Source organism: Triticum aestivum, chromosome 3A (assembly GCF_018294505.1).
Source record: "Triticum aestivum cultivar Chinese Spring chromosome 3A, IWGSC CS RefSeq v2.1, whole genome shotgun sequence".
NCBI classification, from domain to species: Eukaryota; Viridiplantae; Streptophyta; class Magnoliopsida; order Poales; family Poaceae; genus Triticum; species Triticum aestivum.
The window spans coordinates 410,996,872-411,020,050 of record NC_057800.1 but is presented as its reverse complement, the minus strand read 5'-3'; positions in this window follow the sequence as shown (position 1 = coordinate 411,020,050).

Sequence of the window (23,179 nt, the reverse complement as noted above, 5' to 3'; positions counted from 1 at the left end):
ATAGTTAGACTAATTGCCTAATTAAAAACTTATCATTTAAAAAAAGTTAGTTCTTGATAGATTTTAACAATTATAACAAGTCTACAAACAACACACACATGCAAGTCTAATCATAGGCAGCGAAAAGTAATGACATTGCAAGTGATAGTGAGTAGATGAAGGGATTGGAGATATACAAACGCTATGGTGACATGAAAGATTTGACCCGTGGATCTAATAGATGGTGCTATCCTACGTCCACGTTGATGGAGGCTTCAATTCCAAGGATAATGGTTGCGTCAGTCCACTGAGGGCTCCACCCATAAAGGGTCCACGAAGAAGCAACATTCCCTATTCCACCACGGCTTACGTCCATGAAGGATTAACCTCACTCGGGGTGAAGTAGGCAATCTACTTGCCCTAACAAACTTCTTGGTACTCCATAAAGATTTGGAGGCTCCCAAACACACCTAATCAATATAGAAGGCACCACCCTTTAAAAGGTAACATATGTTATTGTTGATGATGATGAACCCCTTACTCTTGTGCTTCAAAAGATAGTCTCCTCAATACTCAAACACTCTCTCACAGATTTGGCTATGTTGTCGGAGAGGGATTTGGGTGGAAAGCAATTAAGGTGGCTAGAGATCAAAGTTCTATGTTTGGAGTGGAATCGTTTTGATCTAAACACAATGATATGGAGCTCTCTCTCAGAAAAATAGATATGAAAAGTGTATGATGTTGGGGAACGTAGTAATTTCAAAAATTTCCTACGCACATGCAAGATCATGGTGATGCACAGCAACGAGAGGGGAGAGTGTGTCCACGTACCCTCATAGCCGAAAGCGGAAGCGTTAGCACAACGCGGTTGATGTCGTACGTCTTCATGATCCGACCGATCAAGTACCGAACGCACGACACCTCCGAGTACTGCACACGTTCAACTCGATGACGTCCCTCGAACTCTGATCCAGCCAAGTGTTGAGGGAGATTTCCGTCAGCACGGCGGCGTAGTGACGATGATGATGTTCTACCGACGCAGAGCTTCGCCTAAGCACCACTACGATATGATCGAGGTGGATTATGGTGGAGGGGGCACCGCACATGGCTAAGAGATCAAGAGATCAATTGTTGTGTCTATGGGGTGCCCCCTGGCCACGTATATAAAGGAGTGGAGGAGGAGGGAGAGGGCCGGCCCCTATGGCGTGCCCTGGAGGAGTCCTACTCCCACCGGGAGTAGGATCCCCCACTTCCAAGTAGTAGGAGTAGGAGTCAAGGCAAGGGAAGAGAGAAGAGAAGGAAGGAGGGGGCGCAGCCCCTCCCCCAAGTCCAATTCGAACTAGGCCTTGGGGGGCGCCCAACCTCTCCTCTCTCTTTCCCCTAAAGCCCAATAAGGCCCATATACTCCCCGGCGAATTCACGTAACTCTCCGGTACTCTGAAAAATACCCGAATCACTCGGAACCTTTCCGATATCCGAATATAGTCGTCCAATATATCGATCTTTACGTCTCGGCCATTTCGAGACTCCTCGTCATGTCCCCGATCTCATCCGGGACTCCAAACTACCTTCGGTACATCAATACACATAAACTCATAATATAACCGTCATCAAACTTTAAGCGTGCGGACCCTACGGCTTCGAGAACTATGTAGACATGACCGAGACACGTCTCCGGTAAATAACCAATAGCGGAACCTAAATGCTCATATTGGCTCCCACATATTCTACGAAGATCTTTATCGGTCAAACCGCATAACAACATACGTTGTTCCCTTTGTCATTGGTATGTTACTTGCCCGAGATTCAATCGTTGGTATCTCAATAACTAGTTCAATCTCATTACCGGAAAGTCTCTTTACTCGTTCTGTAATACATCATCCCGCAACTAACTCATTAACTGCAATGCTTGCAAGGCTTATAGTGATGTGCATTACAGAGTGGGCCTAGAGATACCTCTCCGACAATCGAAGTGACAAATCCTAATCTCAAAATACGCCAACCCAACAAGTACCTTCGGAGACACCTGTAGAGCACCTTTATAATCACCCAGTTACGTTGTGACGTTTGGTGGCACACAAAGTGTTCCTCCGGTAAACGGGAGTTGCATAATCTCATAGTCATAGGAACATGTATAAGTCATGAAGAAATCAATAGCAACAAACTAAACGATCAAGTGCTAAGCTAACGGAATGGGTCAAGTCAATCGCATCATTCTCCTAATGATGTGATCCCGTTAATCAAATGACAACTCATGTCTATGGTTAGGAAACATAACCATCTTTGATCAACGAGCTAGTCAAGTAGAGGCATACTAGTGACACTCTGTTTGTCTATGTATCCACACATGTATTATGTTTCCGGTTAATACAATTCTAGCATGAATAATAAAAAATTATCATGATATAAGGAAATAAATAATAACTTTATTATTGCCTCTAGGGCATATTTCCTTCAGTCTCCCACTTGCACTAGAGTCAATAATCTAGTTCATATCGCCATGTGATTTAATACCAATAGTTCACATCACCATGTGATTAACACCCATAGTTCACTGTGACGCCCCCGATTTGACCGTACACTAATCATACACGCAAATGTGTACGATCAAGATCAAGGACTCACGGTAAGATATCACAACACAACTCTAGACACAAATTGAAATAATACAATCTTTATATTACAAGCCAGGGGCCTCGAGGGCTCGAATACATAAGCTCGAAAACACAAGAGTCAGCGGAAACAACAATATCTGAGTACAGACATGAGTTAAACAAGGTTGCCTAAGAAGGCTAGCACAAAAGCAGCAACGATCGAAAAGGCAAGGCCTCCTGCTTGGGAGCCTCCTAACTACTCCTAGTCGCCTGCAGTCTTCACGTAGTAGTAGGCATCCTCCGGGTAGTAGTAGTCATCAGTGGCGTCGTCTGGCTCCTGGGATCCGTCATCTGGTCGCAACAACCAGGTATAGGGGAAAAAGAGGTAGCAAAGCAACCGTGAGTACTCATCCAAAGTACTCGCAAGACTTACTTTAGATCTAAACTAAGTATGCATCTGTATCAAAGGAAAAGGGATGTATCTATGGACTAAACTACAGAATGCCAGAAACAAGGGGAAAGGCCTAGCCTATCGAAGACTAGCATCTTCAAGCATCTTCCAGCATCTTACAACATATAGAAGAGTACAGATCAACATAATGTAAAGTAGTAGTGTTATCAACCTCGGCCAGAGATCCTTTCTTGACTCCCGGCGAGAGAGCAATCCCAGAGCCATACTATCCATTCATCATAACCATGTCTCATATCCATCTCTCATCTCAAGTATCCAGTTCTAGTTGTATCGATCGGGATACAACTCCAAGTGTCCGTTACCGTAGGACAGGCTATCGATAGATGTTTTCTTTCCTGCAGGGGTGCACCAACTTACCCACCACGCTCGATTAACTCCGTCCGGACACACTTTCCTGGGTCATGCCCGGCCTCGGCCAAACAATACGCCGCAGCCCGACCTAGGCTTAATAAAGAGGTTAGCCCGCCAGACTAAACCTATGCCCCCAGGGGTCATGGGCCATCTCCCCGGGAACTCCTGCACGTTGCGTGGGCGGCCGGTGAGCAGACCTAGCTACCTCCTTCAAAAAGGTAGGTGCTTACCAGTCCAACCTGGCGCGCGCCGCTCAATCGCTGGCGTCTATTAAGCTTCGGCTGATGTATACAACGCAGAACGCCCATACAATGCCCACGTGATGGTTAGTGCTATCAGACCAGAGGCCCCTCGGATCAAATATCCAAATCATAGTGGATTAGGAATGTGTGGTAACGAGCAGAAACTCACGATCGATGTGACCCTGTCGCCCCATCTCGAGTACTTGCGGCAAGGGCTAAGAATGCCCGGCCACGCCTCGTAAGTATCTCACGGGCACCTTCCAGGTCAACGCGACTCCACATCACTCACTATTGAGCTCGCGCGGGTACCCCTCAAGGCCGACCCGTCTTTAGTAACATGGCTCAGTGCAAAGTCATAGTAACCATAGTAACTATGTGTCTAACACCAAGGGGAAAACCCAAGGAATCACCCCCGGTGAATTCCACTCGATGTTATCATCAAGGTGAACGTAAGAGGATTCACCCTCGAGGTTCACACTTGACGGGTTGCACGACAGAGACGTAACGGAAGTGGTTAAGGAGGAAATCACCCTCGATGACCTCGACCATATAGCTACACTACAGAGATCTCATCAGGAGTGATGTAAGAGGTTCCACCCTCGGCACTCGATGGTAACTCTGCAGAGTTGTACAACTAGGGGGGGTGATGTGCGGTGTCGGGGCCTGGACGTCGATCATGTTGATCGAGTCATCGAACATAAAGTGAGGCAACTGGGACAAGGTGGGGGGGTCACTGATGGATCACTAACCAACCTATACTAAGCACTTTAGGATAAGCAGGTAAGGTATGAAAGTAGGTAACAACAACAGGCTATGCATCAGACTAGGATCATACAGAAAGCAGTAGCAGTTCTAATGCAAGCATGAGAGGGAAAGAAATGGGCGATATCGGAATGCTCAAGGGGGGTTTTCTTGCCTGGTTGCTCAGACAAGAAGGAGGGGTCGTCGGTGACGTAGTCGATCACAGCGGCATCATCGGCCTCAGGGTCTACCGGAGAGAAGAGGGGGAAGAAACAGTAAATACAGAGCAAACAATGCATCACAAGGCATAACATGACGAAAGGCAGAGCTAGGGTTGCCCTAATGTAGTACTACACGATATAGGAGAAGGGGAAATTCAACCGGGAATGTATTCTCGGTTCCGGACCTGTATTAGACAGATGACTAGAGGGGGAATGTTCCATGTTCAGCATGCTAGGGGCATGTGACAGATGAATGGACCGCGTATTCATATTTGTCTCGTTTTTCTGGGCGTTTTTCATATATAAACTTTTACAATCCGAGCTACGGTTTAAAAGTTACGGATTTTCGAAGTTTAAACCAATTTGTGAATTATTTTAAAAGCAGAAAAGGTTTATTGCGTCAGCAGTGACGTCAGCATTGCGTCAGCTCTGCTGACCGGTCAAACTGGCAGGTGGGACCCACCTGTCAGCCTCTCTGTCTAACAGAGGCTTAACTAAACTAACAGGGTTAGTTAGGGGGCGTGGGCCCCAGCAGTTAGTGACTAGTTAGTACTAATTAACTAACTAATTTAACTGATGTTTTAATTAATCGTTTTATTTATTTTAAAAAAATGTTTTACTCGCGGGACCCACATGTCAGCGAGCCAGAGCTGCCACGTGGGCAGTTGACTTGGTCAACTGGGCCCGCGGGGCCCAGCGGTCAGCGGCACAACGCGTGGAGCCCACTGCCATGCTGGCGCCATGTCGGACGCATCTCGGCGCGCGGCGGAGCATCTCGGAAAGGCGCTAGAGGGCACCATTTGCCGCGCGGTTGGCTGCGTTCGGACGAGTCCTCGCCCGCGAGTCGAACGATGGTGTTGGCTTCACCGGAGTTGGCCGGGAACGGCGCCGGCGACGAGGGGTGGCAGAAGCGAGGTTCGGGCAGCGACGAAACCGGCGTTGCGGTGTGCGTTTTGGCGAACTAAGGAGCTGGGCGAGGTCTATGCGGCGCATGGAGCTTGTTGGACATGTTGGCGGGACCAAAAGGTCACCGGGTCCGCGCCGGCGATGAGCTAGACGACAACGGGTTCGGCCATGCAAATGACGGTGGCTACGGGGCGATAAAGAGCTAACGGAGAGGGGAAGGAGGTGCGAAGCTCACTGGGAGGGCACACGAAGGCCCGGCGAGAGGCTTAGGAGCTGCAGGGTTCGCCAGAGACAACGAAGATGGCCGGCGATAGAGGCGGAAGGGGGTGGGGGAGAGCGGCCACTACAGGGCCTCCCAGCTCCCGCTGATGGTCGAGGACGACAGAGCGGAGGACGGCGCTCCTCCCAGCCTTCAACACGATCGAGGGGGCGCCGAGGACCGCGAGATCAACGGAGGGCGACGGCGACGAGTTCTCGGGCAAGGTGGGGGGAAAGAGAGAGGCGAGGTGCGTGGGGCAAGTGGGGGGGGGCAGCTAGGGTTTGTCCGGGTCAGGGCAACCTAGTAGTCGTCGGGGAGCCGCCGGATGGCCGCCTCGTGGCCATCGGCATCCACGGACAATGTGCGCGCGTCCACCCAGCCCCCGGTGAACAAAGGTAGGGGACGGCAGGGTTAGGTGGGTTGGGCTGCACTGTTGCGTGGCTGGGCCAAGTGCACAGTGTAGCCTGGCCTTTTTTAACTTTTGCCTTTAATTTTAACAACTTTTTGTTATAGTTATTTTAGGACATTTATGTACTTTAAAAAAATGTTGGTTCACCACCAATATTGTCAAAAGAAAATTTTCCACATGATGAACATTTTTGTTTTCATGTTTGAGCATTTTGAATTTCACACAAAATTTGAATTTGAATTCAACTAGAATTTGAAAGAGAGAGGAGACAAAGATGATCAAGCAATTGTTTAGCAAAATAATTAACTTAACCCCAGGGGTTACTGTAGCATCATTACACCGGGGTGTTACAACTCTCCTCCTCTAAAAGAAATTCTCGTCCCGAGAATTAAGAGGTAGAAGGGAACAGGTCGGGGTATTCAGCCCGGAGGTTATCTTCGCGCTCCCAAGTGGCTTCATCTTTAGAATGATTTGACCATTGCACCTTGAGGAACTTGGTAACCTTGTGGCGTGTTTGACGTTCAGTTTCTTCAAGAATGCAGATCGGATGCTCCTTGTATGTGAGATCATCTTGAACTTCAATCAATTCCGGATCCACTTCACGTTCCAGATTCTTGAAGCATCGACGAAGTTGCGACACGTGGAAGACATCATGAACATGAGAGAACTAAGGTGGCAACTCCAGTTGATAAGCCACCAGTCCACGACGGGCGAGAATGTGGAAGGGACCAATGTAGCGTGGAGCTAGCTTGCCCTTGACTCTGAACCGATGAGTGCCTCTCAAAGGAGTGACACGCAGGTAAGCTTGTTCACCGGGTTGATAAGTTGAACCCCAGTGTTTTCGGTCATAGTTGCTCTTCTGGCGGGACTGGGCCACCTTCAGATTATCCCGGACAATGCGAACTTGCTCTTCAGCTTGTTGAATAATGTCTGGACCAATGAGCGTCCGTTCCCCAGTTTCTGACCAATTCAGAGGGGTTCAGCACTTACGTCCATAAAGCACTTCAAAGGGTGCCATTTTCAAGCTGGCTTGATAACTGTTGTTATAAGAGAACTTCGCATAAGGGAGAGATTCTTCCCACTTCTTACCGAAAGAAATAACACAAGCCTGAAGCATGTCTTCAAGAATTTGATTGACTCGCTCGATTTGGCCATGGGATTGGGGATGATAAGCAGTGCTCCAGGTTATATGAGTTCTCATTGCCTACTAGAAACTATCCCAGAACTTTGAAGTGAATATACTTCCGCGGTCTGAACTGATCTCCTTCGGAATGCCGTGGAGTGACACAATTCTAGAGATATACAAGTTTGCTAATTGACTAGCAGTGATAGTCTCCTTGACTGGCAGAAAGTGAGCAACCTTCGAGAATTGGTCGATGACGACAAATATAGCATCGTTACCTTTCTGAGACTTGGGAAGGCCAGTGACAAAGTCCATTTGGATCTTATCCCACTTCCATTCAGGAATCGGAAGCGGTTGTAGAAGTCCGGCCGGTTTCTGATGTTCTGCTTTGACGCGACGACAAACGTCACATTCTTCAATATATCAAGCAATGTCTTGCTTCATGTTAGACCACCAGTACTTTTGACGATGTCTAGATACATCTTGGTACTTCTCGGATGAATAGAGAGAGGGGTATCATGCGCTTCTTTCATCACCTTCTCTGTCATAAGCTCGAACCAGGGTACGACAATGCGATCTCTGAAGTATAAGGTTCCATCTTCACCAAGTGAAAAATCTCTGGATTTCTCTAAGGCAAGATCCTTTTTCATCAGATCAACATAAGCATATTTGGCTTGACCAGACTTAATTGCCTTCAGAAGAGTTGGTTCCAAGACAAGGTTATTCAAAGAACCCTGTGGAACTATTTGAAGGTTCAGCTTGCATAGCTCTTCATAAAGGCGAGGCTGAGCTTTATGAACCATGTGGTTATTGCAATAAGACTTACGGCTCAGGGCATCGGCCATTACATTAGCCTTACCAGGGGTATAGGATATACCGCAGTTGTAGTCAGCAATAGCTTCCATCCATCGCTACTGACGGAGGTTCAGATCTGGCTGAGTAAACAGGTACTTCAGACTATGATGATCGGTGAAGATCTCACAACGATTACCGAGAAGGTACCGTCGCCATAGCTTCAGTGCATAGATAACCGCAGCAAGCTCAAGGTCATGAACTGGGTAGTTCTCTTCGTGAGGACGTACTTGACGGGAGGCATGAGCAATCACCCTGCGCTCTTGCATTAGGACACAGCCTAATCCTTGACGTGAAGCGTCGCAATAGATGACAAAGTCCTTGCGAGAATCAGGGGGAGCAAGCACTGGGGTAGATGTCAGCTTGTCTTTGAGTGCCTGGAAACTTTCCTGACATTTTTCTGTCCAATCAAACTTAACGCCTTTGTGAAGCAGATTGGTCAGTGGCTTGGCAATCTTGGAGAAGTTCTCGACAAAGCGACAACAATAGCTGGCAAGACCGAGAAAGCTTCTGACTTGCTTGATAGACTTCGGAGGGGTCCAGTCAAGAATAGCCTGAACGCGCTCTGGGTTGACGGCAATATCGTCCTTGGAGATGACATGACCAAGGTAGGTGACTTCGGGTAACCAGAATTCGCACTTGGAATACTTGGCATAAAGTTGATGTTCTTGAAGCTTCTCTAGAACAAGTCAAAGATGTTCAACATGTTCTTCTTTGTTCTTCGAATATACCAGGATATCATCCAGATAGACTACGACAAACTTGTCGAGGTAATCCATGAATATGTAGTTCATCAGATGAGAGAATGTGGCTGGAGCATTGGTCAAGCCAAAAGACATGACGGTGTACTCGTAAGAACCATAACGAGTGACGAATGCGGTCTTTGGAATATCCTCTTCACGAACACGGATCTGGTGGCAACCCAACCTCAAGTCGAGTTTAGAGAATATTGATGAACCAGCCAGTTGATCATATAGATCATTGATCCGAGGAAGCAGATATTTGTTCTGAATTGTAGCTTGGTTGATAGGACGGTAGTCTTGTACCAAACAATTCGTTCCATCCTTCTTCTTCACAAATAGAGAAGGTGCTCCCCAAGCTGAGGAACTTGGACGAACGAAACCACTGCGAAGAGATTTGTTGATTTCCTCCTTAAGTTCAAGGAGTTCGTGAGGCAGCATCTTGTAGGGTCGTTTGGCAATAGGAACGGTGCCAGGTTTCAAGTCGATGACGAACTTGACAGCCTGAGTAGGGGGTATTCCTGGAAGTTCTTCTGGAAAGACGTCTAGAAAGTCACGAACAACTGGGATCTTTTCAATTGCCTCAAGAGGTGCCGCGTTCAACGCATTCAAAGCATAAAGTCGTGCTTCAGCGTTTTGAACAATCTGAGCATGGTAGCTTACTATCTCATCGGAAGGATGTAGGAGATGAACGACTTTGATGGCACAAACGATGGAGGCAATATGTGCTTTCAACCATTCCATTCCCAGAATGAGGTCAATGTTGGAAGACTCTAGAATAATGGGAGAAACATGAAATTCCAACCCTTCAATTTCAACGGGGACATCGCGACCAATCATGGTAGTTCGACATTGACCCGCAGGGGTGCGTACCACTATCAGAGTGTTCATGGGCTCGCATCGAATGTCGTGTGCATATGCAAAATTTTCTGACATGAATGAATGCGATGCTCCTGAATCAAATAAAACAGATGCTGGTACTGAATTAACAAGGAGAGTACCCATCACAGTAGCAGGCTGGTCTTGAGCTTCATTCAGATCAACATGATTAGCCTGACCACGACCATAAGGTCTGGCATTGTTGTTGTGGGGCTGATTGTTACGTCCAGTTGAAGGCAAAGCCAGCTGGTTCCTTTTCTGATTGCACTCTTTGGCAAGGTGACATGAGCGGCCACATCTGAAGCACAAACCATCATTGGTATCGGGAGCAGAAGCTTGGGGTGGTACAACCTGAAGGGTCTGCCTCTGCGGTGGAGGAGGCAGACGAGGTGTGGCATAGGTCTGTCTTGGTGCAGGTGCAGCTGGACGATACATGCTGTGGGGAATCCATATCCGACGCTTCTGCACTGACGGGCCCGAAGATGAGCCAGCGTCACGGCTGCGCCTAAGGGATCCCTGGTGTTCCTGAAGACCAGTCTCAACCTGAATAGCCTTGTTCACCAAGGTGGCGAAGTCGGCAAAGTCATGAGCAAGCAGTGCTAGCTTAATATCAGGGTGAAGTCCATCACAGAACTTTTCTTGCCTACGAGCATCAGTTGCAATGTCTTCTTCAGCATAACGAGACAAGTCCAGAAATTCCCGCTGATAAGCATCTACAGTATTGTGGCCTTGGGTGAGGTTGCGGAAATCTCGCTTCTTCCTGTCCATGATTCCCTGAGGAATGAAGCGGGCATGGAAGGCAGCTTGGAAATCCGGCCAAGTGATGACCGTTCCAGCAGGTAGGGTACGCCTGTGGCTCTCCCACCATCAAGCAGCGGGACCCTTCAGAAAGAAAGATGCAAAGGTGACATAGCTAGCAGGGGCCACACTAGCAGACTCCATTTCATATGTGATGTCGCGGAGCCAGTCATCAGCATCAAGGGGTTGAGTTGAGCTGCGGTAAATAGTTGGGTTGAGACGCATGAAGTCCTGCAGAGTTCCTGGGGTTGGCTGTTGATTCATGTTCGGACGAGGAAACTGGGCCATCATTCCTTCCATGAATTGATGATTCAGCTCAAACTGTTGCATCATTCCAGCAAAGAATTCGGGCGGTGATGGATCATTGGAACCACGGCCACGACCAGCGGGTCTAACCATCCTGCTAACATATAACAGGGGGTAGTTCAGCATTGAGCATTTGTAAAAACAAGGATCATTCATGATGAAACATGCATAATGAACGAGGTACGATGGATACCACTTCGTTGTCATCACGACGGTGTGTGTACTATCCAGAATACTATTCTAAGGAAAACTATGGCTTATCCAGCTTTGGGGTGTATGTGGTCACAGGGTCCTAATGTTAGAGTTAGTAAAACCATTTTAACCCGAATAGAAGAGAGATCAGAGTCCCAGAGTATAGACGAGGAATAAAAGATCCTAATACCACCCATATGGCGACGTGGGCCCGTAAGACACACAGCCATGTTAGTAAAAGTTTTTGTAGTGACTAGACTCAACTTCGGCCAAGGAGTTGGAAAGGGGGCTACTTACAGGCAGTCGGCTCTGATACCAACTTGTGACACCCCTGATTTGACCGTACACTAATCATACACGCAAATGTGTATGATCAAGATCAAGGACTCACAGTAAGATATCACAACACAACTCTAGACACAAATTAAAATAATACAAGCTTTATATTACAAGCCAGGGGCCTCGAGGGCTCGAATACATAAGCTCGAAAACACAAGAGTCGGCGGAAGCAACAATATCTGACTACAGACATGAGTTAAACAAGGTTGCCTTAAGAAGGCTAGCACAAAAGCAGCAACGATCTAAAAGGCAAGGCCTCCTGCTTGGGAGCCTCCTAACTACTCCTAGTCGTCTGCAGTCTTCACGTAGTAGTAGGCATCCTCCGGGTAGTAGTAGTCATCAGTGATGTTGTCTGGCTCCTGGGATCCGTCTTCTGGTTGCAACAACTGGGTATAGGGGAAAAAGAGGTAGCAAAGCAACCGTGAGTACCCATCCAAAGTACTCACAAGACTTACTTCAGATCTAAACTAAGTATGCATCTGTATCAAAGGAAAAGGGCTGTATCTATGGACTAAACTACAGAATGCCAGAAAGAAGGGGAAAGGCCTAGCCTATCGAAGACTAGCATCTTCAAGCATCTTCCAGCATCTTGCAGCATATAGAAGAGTACATATCAACATAATGTAAAGTAGTAGTGTTATCAACCTCGACTAGAGATCCTTTCTCGACTCCCGGCGAGAAAGCAATCCCAGAGCCATACTATCCATTCATCATAACCATGTCTCATATCCATCTCTCATCTCAAGTATCCAGTTCTAGTTGTATCGGTCGGGATACAACTCCAAGTGTCCGTTACCATAGGACAGGCTATCGATAGATGTTTTCTTCCCTGCCGGGGTGCACCAACTTACCCACCACACTCGATTAACTCCGGCCGGACACACTTTCCTGGGTCATGCCCGGCCTCGGCCAAACAATACGCCGCAACCCAACCTAGGTTTAATAAAGAGGTCAGTATGCCGGACTAAACCTATGCCCCCAGGGGTCATGGGCCATCTCCCCGGGAACTCCTGCACGTTGCGTGGGTGGCCGGTGAGTAGACCTAGCTACCTCCTTCAAAAAGGTAGGTGCTTACCAGTCCAACCCAGCGCGCGCCGCTCAGTCGCTGGCGTCTATTAAGCTTCCGCTGATGTATATGACGCAGAACGCCCATAAAATGCCCACGTGATGGTTAGTGCTATCAGGCCAGAGGCCCCTCGGATCAAATATCCAAATCGTAGTGGATTAGGAACGCGCGGTAATGAGCAGAGACTCACAATCGATGTGACCCCGTCGCCCCATCTCGGGTACTTGCGGCAAGGGCTAAGAATGCCCGACCACGCCTCGTAAGTATCTCGCGGGCACCTTCCAGGTCAACCCGACTCCACATCACTCGCTATTGAGCTCACGCGGGTACCCCTCAAGGCCGACCCGTCTTTAGTAACATGGCTCAGTGCAAATTCATAGTAACCATAGTAGTCGCCGGGGAGCCGCCGGATGGCCGCCTCGTGGCCATCGGCAGCCACAAACGGCGCGCGTGCGTCCACCCAGCCCCCGGTGAAAAGAGGTAGGGGACGGCAGGGTTAGGTGGGCTGGGCTGCACTGTTGCGCGGCTGGGCCAAGTGCACAGTGCAGCCTGGTGTAACACCGTCAGATTTCGGGTTCCAGCAGACCCTTGAGGTTTGAACACTAGGGTGCGCATGGAGATTTCGCCTCCTACCTACCTGCACCCCTCTGCCTTGCTAGGATCTGAACTAAGGAAAGAACAACGCAAGAGACACAGGGTTTATACTGGTTCGGGCCACCGTTGTGGTGTAATACCCTACTCCAGTGTGTGGTGTGGTGGATTGCCTCTTGGGCTGATGATGATGAACAATACAAGGAAGAACAACCTCGCGAGGGTCTGTTCTTGGCTGGGGTGATGAACTGCTGGGAGGAGCTCAGTCACCTTTCTCTCTCTCTCTCTCTTTCTGATCTTCTCTCTCTCTTTCCCTGCCTCTCCTTGCTCCGTCTCTCTGTGTATCCGTCTCTCTGTCCCCCTGTGTCCCTGTGGGTGGCTGGTCCTATTTATAGAGGCCCTGGTCCTCTTCTCAAATATCAAGCGGGAAGGGAGCCAACAATGGCGGGCTAATTTGAAGGGGGACAACTAGTATCAACTATCCTGACAAAAGTAGTCTTCGCCTGCGCAAAGCTCTGGTGATGACGCCGCCTTGGGCTCCACGGTGACCTCCATCTCGTAGTCCTCCTGGTCTTGGTCTCGTTGCACCAAAATGGAAACCTTTGCCTGATGCCTCGGTACTCCACGGCTGCGCTTGCCCCCTTTGCACCAAAGAGGAAGGGTGGACGCTGCGCGGGCTGGCACCCGCCTGACGCCCCCGGTCGTCATGGCTTGCGTCACGGACACCTCGTTAGGTACCCCGCCTTGATCTCTCCGCCTCCTCGTGAGCCAGCCTGACGAGGCCGCGCCTGAGGAAGCTCCACGTCGTCCGCCCCGCGAGGCTTGGCCCCTCGCAAGGGTCTTGGGTTTGTGTTGGTGAAGATGGGCCGCGCTGGGCCCCCTTTTAGCCACGCCGCAGGCCGCAGGCAGGCAAGTCTGGGGACCCCCGTTCCCAGAATGCCGACAGTAGCCCCCGGGCCCAAGGCGCTCCCGGACTTGGCCGTGCAGGGAGGCGGAAGGGCAAGAGCGAAGCGCAGCGGGCCCTAACAGCCTGCGGCCTTGGGCGCTGCGTGGCGGTTGACTGGACGTGGGCGCCCTAGCAACCGCGCGAGTTGATAAAGGAGCGGCATCCACCTAGGCTTTGATTCTTCATTTCCTCAGTTGCTGCTCAGATCCCCTTTCTTGCGCCTCTCCTTCCTTCCTCCAAAATTTCCAGATCCACTCCGACCGTGCGACCTAGGAAGCCATGGCGCCTTGTCAGCCCCCGGCCGTAGCTTGGTACTCGTCTGCCCTGGATCCGCCGAATGTGTCGGAGGCGAGCCTCGCCCGGTTGCGCCGGATGGCGATGGTGCGGGGCGTCAACGGGGCGAAGGTGTTCAAAGCCGGCTCCGCCACCCCTGAGGGTCAAGGGAGCACCTTCTATCCGCTCTTCGTAAGTGCCATTGCTGCTGGCTTGGTGCCTCCCTTCTCCGAGTTCTTCTTCTCTGTCCTCCGCCACTATAAGCTACAAGCCCTGCATCTCCACCCCAACTCCGTCCTTCTCCTGGCGATCTTCGCCTATTACTGCGAGGCTCACGTAGGGGTGCAGCCTTCAGTGGCCTTGCTGCGCCACTACTTCTATCTCCGGACCTCTCGCGGTACTGCTTCCGCGTGCGCGAGCTTCGTCGCGTACGGTAGCGCCATTGCCATTTCGAACCCCGGGAAAAGGATTGAGGCTTCAGGAGCAAGTGGGTCTTGGTGGATGCTGGGCGCATCCACCCTCGGCTGATCTTGCCCACGGAGCAGCCCACGAGCTCCAGCGATTGGGGTCGAGCGGAGCTCACGGACCCCCGCGCGAAGCTGATGTTGGAGAAGATGGACGCGGATCTGAGGCCGACCAACATGGCTGCGGCGAAGCTGACCGACGTGTCGCTGCTGAGGGAATTCCTGGAGCACCAGCTGGCCCCACTTCAGCAGTACTCACTTCCGATGTGGAGGCCCCGTCCGAGCCCCGCGGCCTTAGCCGATGGAGATCTGGCAGCTGTCCTCCAATCTCTGGTCGAGGGCGACGTGGCGAGGTTGGCGGGCGCTCCTACGCCCTTGTTCCTCCGCGGCGACTGGGAGCAGGTAGTGGAGTCCATGCCTGCCTTCAACGGGGATGGGCCCGTGCCCGTGGAAGCTCCCGAGGAACCGGTGGACGTGCCCTCCGACGACTCCAGTGAAGAGGAGGAAGGAGGGGAGCGGGTAAAAGGGCCTGACTCCGAGGCGACTGACGGAGAGTCGAGGGCTCCCCTCCCCCGGCGCCGGTCCCGCGTTCTCCATCTCTCTCCGAGCGATGGCGATGAGGATGACGATGAAGACGACGATGAGGACAACGACAAGCAGGACGGCGGGAGCTCACCCCCGATCCCTAAGAAGGACAGGACCGGGCTGATCTCCCGCGGGTCTGCCCCGGCCCCGGGGCGGACCGCAAATGCGCCTTCCGCCTCCAAGCTTCCCGAGGCTGACCCTTTCAGCCGGCTTTCAGGCTTCAAATTTGGCCGGAGGCCGCTTGAGCTCACTGGCGACGACCCGAAAGCGTTCGATTCTTGTCTTTATCTCTTGCTCTGCTTCTAAAGCTTAACGTTCGCATCTCTTGGATAGGCTAGCGCCCGCCGCAAAGAAGCCGAAGGGGGCTCCCGAGGTTCCATCCGTGGTAGCGCTTCTGCCCGCGAAGGAGGGTGACCGCGACGCACAGGCTTCTCCTGCCCGGTCGTCCTTGCGAGGCCTGACTGAGCCGGCTGGGGCGAGCTCAGCCCCCACGGCCCAAGTGGCTCCCGAGGTGCTCTTTCCTGTCGCCGCCATTTCGGCTGTCGGGGCGCGGCAGACTCCGCCTCAGGATGTTGTGGCCGCGCTGTCGTCTTCTCCTCCTACTCTGGCTGCTGTCTCTCTGACTCCTTCTGCCATTCTGGATCATGCTGTTGCTGAGCTGGACCGACTGCGTCAGGATCTTCTTGGCGCCGACCCCTGATTGGTGGCCGGGTGCTTGGAGCTGGCTTCAGGATGGGTTCGCTCTGACGCTTCGATTCGGGCGGCGCTGGTCCAGGCCTCGACAGCGTGCGAGGAGGAGAAGCAGGCCGTCCTTGAGGCGAAGGCTGCTCGTGATGCAGCCCTGGGGGAGGTGGTCGACGTTCGTGGTCGTTGCAAGGCGCTGGAGGGCGAACTACAAGGTCTGCAGGACCAGCTCGCGAATGAGGTCCGCCTTCGCCAAGAGCAGGAAGAAGGCGTGAAGGCTCGCGAGGCGGCTCTCAAGGAGAGGGAGATCAAGCTCAAGAAACGCCGCGAACGCCTAGGCGCACTGGAGCAGGAGCTGGGGGCGAGGAAGGCCAGGCTAGACGACGAGGCCCTGGTTCTTGCCAAGGACCGCGTGGCCTTCGCGGAGATGGAGGCGAGGGCTCGCTCCTCACCGAGGACGCTTTACGACAGCGGCCTGGAGAGCCCACTGGCTAGCGCCGAGGATGGCCCCGCCAAGCTGCTTCCCTTCCTGGTTCACGCTCTTGAAGATGTCGCCCTTGGCCTGGGCCCCGCGGCCGAGGCCAAGGCGCGTGTCCTATCTTCTGCAGCAATGACGCGGGTCCTCACCCACATCTACCTTCGCGATCCCGGTGTCGACCTCGACAGCCTGCTGGAGCCAGTGAGCGGCGAGCGTGCCGCTGCCGCTGCCGAGGCCGTGAAGGGTCGCGCAGAGGCCCTGCTGGGGAAGTTCCAGGCCTTCAGCACCAAGCCGAAGCAAGGCGCTGCCGACCCCACCGCTCCGTGAGGCGTACCCAATCCGCGCTGCTCCATCGCCGACTAGTGACTCCATCGCAGCTCCTGTCCTGCCGTTAATTCCTGCACATGTATCATGCCTCGTGGAGGCGTTTAAACTTGCGTTTGGCATTGAGATAACAGTGTGGACTGTAATATTTGCTTTTGAATTCCTTGAAATTTGTGCCTTTCCTTCCTACTTGCTTATGTTCTACGCCGGCAGAGCCCGGCCCCGCGCATGCCTCACCCAACATTGGTCCCGATCGGAAACTAGGACGGGGCCAAGGAGTAAGGGGCCACGTGACAAGTTAGGCTCCTGAGTCACGATGCTCAGGAGTCCCCCTTGGCGCACGAACAACAAGTAGGGAGGTGCGATGCGGGTGGATCTATCGTTCTACGTCTACAGAGCCCGGCCGCGCACGTACCTCACCCAGCGTTGGTCCCGACCGGAAACCAGGACGGGGCCACGGAGTGAGGGGCTACGTGACCAGTTAGGCTCCTGAGTCGCGATGCTCAGGAGTCCCCCTTGACGCACGAACGACCTTCGTACCTTGGCTCCGCTCGGGGAGAGACGCGTGACGAACCAGGCCCGGGGGGACCTGGCTGAGCGGCGTGCGTCTGGGTGTGACCCAGGCGCAGCCCCCGTGCCCAGCCCCCTCGCGCGGCACTCCCAAGGGGAGGCGTTACGACGAGGCTAGACACTGAGCTCTGGGCTCCCTGAGGTTGGTGCGGCCCGGGGGCCACCCTCAGTTGTTTATCACCAGCACAGAGCATAGCGCTATCGTATGTGTACGGGCATAGCCGCTCCTCGGCAGTGTAGTCAGCCAGCGCGGAGCATGGTGCTTCCACTGGTACGTGGGAGGGGGCCCCCCTCTAGGAGGAGCCCCCGGGGCGTGTACAACCCCGCCCTGACACGTGGCTGGCACGGTAGGGCCTGACGAGGTGTATCTGGGCACCCGTGAGCCAGCGCGGGACTCACGGGGCCCTACCTCTAGGCGGGTTGCGCCTGGCACTGGGCCTTATCTTGTGATGTGTCCTTGCAAATTTGGTTAGATGTCGGCACTCTACGTCCTCGGGTCCCAGCCCTCGAGCTGGTCTCAGCCGTTGCTGGTATGCCAGGTCGCGATGCCATGGACAAGGCCAGAGGGTGAGGGCTGGAGAGCCAGTAAGAGCCTTGAGTCGCGATGCTCAGGTACCCCCCCTTTAACGTGCAAGTGGTCGGCATGGAGAAGAAGAGGTGCCGTGGACCGGCATCAAATAATCAAGCATGGTGGGTCTAACACATAATCGGAAATAAACTCAAACGGGATACATGCCGCTGGGCCTGGCCCGAGCGGCTTGGGGATCATGCAGCCCGAGGGGCGCCCCCAACAAGGTAAGCTAACAACATGGAATAAAAAGGGATACACGTCGCAGGGACGGACCCACGCGGCCTGGGAATAATGCAGCCCTGGGGGCGCGCTCCCAGCTGGAAATAAAACTCGAAAGACGTCATCTGATGATGTTGAGGACGAAGGAGCGTTAATGTAGGAGGCTCCATGGGCTACAGGAGCCGATCCTCACGAGCCCCCAGGCCCAGGGGCCTCGCGAGGCTCCGGAGGCGCTAGCGGCTCCTCACGGGCCATCTCCATCCCTGCCAGGGCTGTGGAACGCCCTGCCTCTCGTGCCTCCGTGATGCCCCTCATGAGGCGCTGGTACGTGGCAGCCGCGTTTGGCAAGCCGTAAGGCACGCGAACGTAGCTGTGGGGTGGGCCTCCGCAGCGCCCCACTCGCGAGGGCCAGAGGCGCTCCAGAGAGGCGACTCGGTTGAGACCTGGTATGTCGATGCAGACGCGCAACCCACCATCCTCGCCTGGATGGGGAGCCACTGCTGGTAGGCGGCGGCCGCCTTTCATGACTCTTGACTCCTGTAGCTCCTGAATGGCCTTGCTGACGAACTCCTGAGGGTCTGGATCTCCTTGCCTTGCTCCTTCTTGAGGGAAACGTGCTTCGAAACACGCCTTCATGTGGTGCCCAAGCGCCTCCCTCGTGACCCTAACTAGGTCGGTGGCCCTCTAGGGGAGAGCCCCCGAGCCCTGCCTGAGGAGGGCGCCGGGCGCGCTTTCCTATGCGATGGAAGGAGGTTCCCCCTGGGCAGGCGCGGGCCCGGAGGGGCCTGCCTTCTGAGTGGTCGGGCCGAACGATGTCTTCTTCTTCTTAGGGGCGGTCTCGGGAGGCCTCCTGCTTCCGCGATCCGGGTCTTCCAGTGACGCGGCTTGAAAGGCTCGTTCCAGGGAACACACCGCGTCCTTCTCTTCACAGGGCACCGTGATGACCCCGCCGCTTCCTGGCATCTTGAGGACGTTGTAGCTATGGTGAGTTACGGCCATGAACTTGGCCAGCGCTGGGTACCCAAGGATGGCGTTGTACGGCAGGCGAATGTGAGCGACGTCGAAGTCGATAAGCTCGGTGCGGTAGTTGTCGCGCGCCCCGAAGGTGACAGGGAGGCGAACCTGCCCAATCGGGACTGTGGAGCCATCGGTGATACCGGAGAAAGGCTTGGTTGGCTGGAGCTGGCTGTAGGGCACTTGGAGGTTGTTGAATGTTTCCACGGACAGAACGTTGAGCCCTGCCCCGCCATCGATGAGGGTCTTGGTGACCACCACGTTGCTGATGATTGGGGAACAAAGCATCGGGAGAACTCCGGCTGTAGCCGCACACTTGAGCTGATCTGCTGAGCTGAACGTGATGGTGCACGCCAACCACCTGAGAGGGCGCGTGGCTTCGAGCCTGGGAAGGGCTGCGTTCACTTCGCGGGCGAACTGCTTGAAAATGCGCTGAGAGGCTGGGGCTTGTGCCCCGCCCAGGATGCAGGCGATCGCGCACGGCTCCTGGAAGCCCCCAGCCCCCTCGTCCTGGTGGTGGTCCTCGTTTCTCCTTGGCTGCGGCGGCAGCGGTGGGAGGCCTGCGTTGCCTTGCGGGCGATCCTCGCGAGGCTGATCCCTCCAGTCTCCCTCGTGAGGCTGATCTCTCCAGCCTCCCTCGCGAGGCGGGTCTTGCCAGCGATCCTCGCGAGGTTGATCGCGCCACCCTTGGCACGGGCCACGGTCTTCCCAGCGTCCTGCGTTCCTTCCTCCTCCTCGGCCATAGCCCGGTCACTGCGGTCAGGGCGACGGCCGATCCTTCCTTCTCGCACGGCTCAGAGCTCTTGACATTCGTTGGTGTTGTGGGTGTGGAGGTCGTGGTACACACAGTACCGGCTGCCCTTGGAAGGTTCGGGCTGATCTCTGCCCGCTTGGTGTCTGGTTCTGCCGCGAGCATGGCAGCCCCCTTGCGCTTCACATCCTTGGCCTTGGGCTTCCTCTCTTCTGGGTGTGCGGCAGGCAGCTCGAGGAGGGAGAGACGCCCTTCCTCGGCCCTGGCGCACTTGGTTGCCAGGTTGAACAGTTCCAAGGAGGTGCACAGGTCTTCATGCATCGCCAGCTCCTCCTTCATCTTGACGTCGCGCACGCCGTCGGAGAAGGCCGAGATGATGGCCTCCTCAGTCACCTTGGGAATCTTGAGGCGCGCGCTGTTGAAGCGCTGGATGTACTTCTGCAGGGTCTCCCCGAGCTGTTGCTTGATGCGGCGCATATCGCTCACGGCGGGTGGCCGGTCGCGAGTGCCTTGGAAGTTGGTGATGAAGCGGGTGCACATCTCATCCCAGGAGGAGATTGTGCCTGGAGCCAGGTTCAGGAGCCAGGTACAGGCCCCGTCCTTGAATGCCATGGGGAACCAGTTCACCATGACCTTCTCGTCTCTGTTGGCAGCTTCGATGCCCAGCTCGTAGAGCTCGGCGGTGCCGTCGTAGCGAGGAGGCGGGTCTGGCTTGAACTTGCCGGGCCACGTGACGTTGCGTAGCTCGGCGGTGAAGGTGCGGCAGCCTGCTGTGGCCACGAGAGGCCTTGGATGACGGGGAACTTGGTCTTGCATGTCCCCACGCGCTGCAGCTGGGAGCAGCACGGGGTCCTGACGCGCGGGAGCAGGAGCATGGTCGCGACGTGCTGGAGCAGGGAGCGCCCGGGCAGCTTCCTGCGGGCGAGGGACTCCTTGACAGCTCTGCTCTTGCTGCGCTGGCGCCTGACAGAGCGGGTTCCGCTTAGGAGCCACGCGCCTTGGAGCCATGGCGCCTTCCTGAGGAGGAGGCGGCCGGGGCACCGCCAGGGCTTCACTGCCCACGCGGGGCGGGGTGCGGTGCAGCGGAACGGACAGCGCAGGAGAGCCCCCTGCGGCGCGACAAGCTCGGCGACGCGGTCGAGCCATTCTTCGTAGACATCATCGACGGGATGGTAGCGCAGGAGCTCGTTCACCGCGATGAGTGCAGCCCGAGCCTCCATGGGCGCGCGGAGCGCGCGGGACGAAGAACCAGCTGGGGTGAGCGAGGGAGTTGCGGTGCGGCCGTCTTGCGGCACGGACGGATGCTGGGACGATGCTTGATGCTCGTCCTCTGTCGGGCCGGTGGCGGCGTTGACGGCAGGTGACGGGGAACGGCGAGGTCGCCCGCCGACAGGGGCCGTCTGGGTGACGCGGGAAGCGAGCGCGGCCCGGCGCTCGGCGCGGGCCCGACGAGCGTCAAACATGGGCGTGATGGTCGGAGGAGAACGGGGTAGTGGAAGACGAATCCCGGCGCACCCCTACCTGGCGCGCCAAATGTCGGATTTCGGGTTCCGGCAGACCCTTGAGGTTCGAACACTGGGGTGCGCGCGGAGATTTCGCCTCCTACCTACCTGCACCCCTCCGCCTTGCTAGGATCTGAACTAAGGAAAGAACAACGCAAGAGACACAGGGTTTATACTGGTTCGGGCCACCGTTGTGGTGTAATACCCTACTCCAGTATGTGGTGTGGTGGATTGCCTCTTGGGCTGATGATGATGAACAATACAAGGAAGAATAGCCTCGCGAGGGTCTGTTCTTGGCTGGGGTGATGAACTGCTGGGAGGAGCTCAGTCACCTTTCTCTCTCTCTCTTTCTGATCTTCTCTCTCTCTCTTTCCCTGCCTCTCCTTGCTCCGTCTCTCTGTGTCTCCGTCTCTCTGTTCCCCGTGTCCCTGTGGGTGGCTGGTCCTATTTATAGAGGCCCTGATCCTCTTCTCAAATATCGAGCGGGAAGGGAGCCAACAATGGCGGGCTAATTTGAAGGGGGATAGCTAGTATCAACTATCCTGACAAAAGTAGTCTTCGCCTGCACAAAGCTCTGGTGATGACGCCGCCTTGGGCTTCACGGTGACCTCCGTCTCGTAGTCCTCCTGGTCTTGGTCTCATTGCACCGAAATGGCAACCTTTGCCTCATGCCTCGGTACTCCGCGGCTGCGCTTGCCCCCTTTGCACCAAAGAGGAAGGGTGGACGCTGCGCGGGCTGGCACCCGCCTGGCGCCCCCGGTCGTCATGGCTTGCGTCACGGGCACCTCGTGAGGTACCCCGCCTTGATCTCTCCGCCTCCTCGTGAGCCAGCCTGAAGAGGCCGCGCCTGAGGAAGCTCCGCGTCGTCCGCCCCGCGAGGCTTGGCCCCTCGCGAGGGTCTTGGGTTTGTGTTGGTGAAGATGGGCCACGCTGGGCCCCCTTTTAGCCATGCTGCAGGCCGCAGGCAGGCAAGTCTGGGGACCCCCGTTCCCAGAACGCCGACAAACACCCCGGATATGATTTACCTAATATGTAATCCAACTCTTGCCGTTTCCGGCGCTAAGTTATTTTATTTTCTCGGGTTCGGGTTTTTTGTCTCCGTGTGTTGTTGTCGTTGTCATGCATCTCATATCATGTCATCATGTGCATTGCATTTGCATACATGTTCGTCTCATGCATCCGAGCATTTTCCCCATTGTCCGTTTTGCATTCCGGCGCCCCGTTCTCCTCCAGTGGTCATTTCTACCTTTCTTTCGTGTGTGGGGGTTAAATATTTCCGGATTGGACCGAGACTTGCCAAGCGGCCTTGGTTTACTACCGGTAGACAGCCTGTCAAGTTTCGTACCATTTGGACTTCGTTTGATGCTCCAACGGTTAACTGAGGGACCAAGAAGGCCTCGTGTGTGTTGCAGCCCAACACCCCTCCATTTTGGCCCAAAACCCACCAAACCCTCTCCAACATCTAGAGCTTTCGATCACGATCGCGTGGCCGAAAACCGCACCTCATTTGGACACTCCTAGCCCCCTCTGCCTATAAATACACCCCCCTCCGAAATTCTCGGTTCCCCTCTCCTGAAACCCTAAAAAAAATCGCCCCGCCGCCACCGGACGTGTCCGTCCGCCGCCGGACAGGCCGCCGCCGCCGCCCGCGGTGAACCCTAGGCCGCCATGTGGTCAACCGCCTCCTCCCACCGCGGAGGCCCGCGAAGCCCAAGGCCGGCCCCCGCGGGCGTCGCCC